At 32.5% G+C, this 2186-nt stretch overlaps 1 long non-coding RNA gene across 1 annotated transcript; it reads left to right on the top strand.

The window, feature by feature from the left end:
- Positions 1 to 1347, top strand: LOC149988388 (uncharacterized). The gene is made up of 2 exons (XR_016504812.1): positions 1 to 59; positions 387 to 1347. It is a non-coding gene; the product is annotated as an uncharacterized LOC149988388 (long non-coding RNA).
- Positions 1348 to 2186: the final 839 nt, after the last annotated feature.

Here is a 2186-nt window from a genome sequence, read left to right as displayed (position 1 = left end):
AGATGAATGAGTTGTGTGGCACTGCACATGATTGCTACCGCGTGAGAAGGGTTGTGAAGGTGAGTGTTCTCATCTAAGTGTCTTTATCTATCTCATCGCTGTTTGCTTCAGACCTCGAGGACCATGCGAGGAGACCCTACTCTGATCAAACATATAGATATGTGTAAATATATCCTCAATGAGGTGATCAAACAAGACAGGCTCTGGTGGGTTAAGAAACAGATAACTCTTTCTACGACTTACAGACTTCCGTTTCCACTTAGGACAAGTATTAGGAGGCCTATTGCACAAAAGTAATGTTTCCCACTGTGAATAGCTGCTGCTTCTGCATCCTTCACAAAAAGACCTCACGTTTCACTATCTTTAACAAGTGTTTTCACTCTCAGGGACGGACGCTTCCATTAGAGAAGCCCACAAAAGAGTTGTGGATAATACTATCCTCTCAAATCTTTCGGTCTGAACGAATGCGTCGTTTACTGCTCCCTGCCAAGCTTAAACTGCGGCAGAATGCCAAGGTGCTTTGTAAGAGGAAACAGCCTTGGATTCAGAATTAAGGGAAGTCCCTCTGAAAACACTACAGCCACCTGAGTGAGAGAATTAGAGAGCCAACAACCCATTTGTTGCTTTTTTGTCTAAAGTGCCTGGAAATCTTACCAATGCTCTAGAAACTGCGATTGTACTGGTTGAGCAAATTCGGTGACTAAGTCTTCAATTAGGCTTTTAACCCGCTTTGGTTTGTGGAACTGTATCCATTTTTCTTCTTGCCATCGTATAGATTGCACTGGGTTAGGAAGGTAGTCATAGAAGGAGCCCCAAACGAAGCTTTGTGGAGGTACTTGTCCCAATTTTGCTGAAGGGAGTGTAGGCTCTACGCAGGCTGTAACTTGGATTTAGTTTTGAATGTGATGTGATAAGGACTGAAGACACTGATGTCTTATGGCAGAGGAAGTTGATTCTGTAGTTCAAGTCAGACAATTAGCGTTAATCCAGACAAATTAATGTTTCGGTTCATTGCCTATCCTTGCACTGTTTCGAAATCAGATCTTTCAAGTTATCAGAAAAGCAGAAAGACAACCCAGCTACTTAATTTTCAGCACAAATTCAAGGTCAGAGAAGCAGATTTGTACCAACAGCAGGTAAGCTTACCTAGAATATATCTTTTGTGTGTTACATAATGGCATTTATACGTCAATATAAACCACCTAGTTTTTGTATATTTTATACAATATGTAATATCTTTTGTGTAGTAGTTTTTAGAAGTTTTTGATTTTATTCTTGCAGTTTGGTATTTTCAAACAAAATTTTATATTTTTCTTTACAGAATATATATTTGTTGAAGATGATGATGATGATTTTTTTTTTTTTTTTTTTTTTTTTTTTAATTTTGTTTTGTTTTGTTTTGTGATTTGTACTTATTTTTTATAATCAAAAATAAGATGTAATACTTAAAAATTAATTGGGTTTGGTTTTGGTTTAGTTTGATTTAAACTACCACAAATACAAACAAAACCTAACTAAATCAAATTAGGATGTCCAAACTAAATTAGAATGTCCAAACTAAATTCAAATCAAACAACATACCTCAAACCAAACTTAGTAAAATCAAAACCAAACCAATCAAATAAAAAAATTATATGATGTAAACTTTTTAATGTGACTTTATCAATTCATGATGTGACTAATGTAACTATGATATGTTTATAATTGTTATTTAATATCACAATGGTCAATCTTTCTCATAAAAGAATTAATGCAAAAACATTATTCATTACACCTTAATTATTGGATTTATTATATTTTACTTTTGCCAAATTTAAAAGATTTATAAGGTGTATATTGATTAAGATTTAAACTTCAAGCTACTCAAAAATATTGAACTAAGATCAACAACAAATTTTTCTTATCAAAATTAATATGCTTAAATTGATGCCATCATAAAATAAATATTTTCTATGAATGTTGGCCTTTTCAAATAGAACCAATTTGGCATGATTGTTAATATAATCTTATGCAATTTAAAATAAAAATAGTTATGTTTTGCAACAATCATCCTATAAAATAATAATATCTATTATTTTGCTATAGTAATTTTTTATAGTAACATTTATATTTTCTTCAATTTTATAAACAATCATTGCTTGATGTCACTTAATTTTAAGAGTAATGATGGAGCACATAGTATCTAA

Source organism: Physcomitrium patens, chromosome 9 (genome assembly GCF_059467195.1).
Source record: "Physcomitrium patens ecotype Gransden chromosome 9, ASM5946719v1, whole genome shotgun sequence".
Taxonomy (NCBI): Eukaryota; Viridiplantae; Streptophyta; class Bryopsida; order Funariales; family Funariaceae; genus Physcomitrium; species Physcomitrium patens.
The sequence above is the reverse complement of the archived record's forward strand: the minus strand, read 5'-3'. Positions and strand labels throughout refer to the sequence as shown.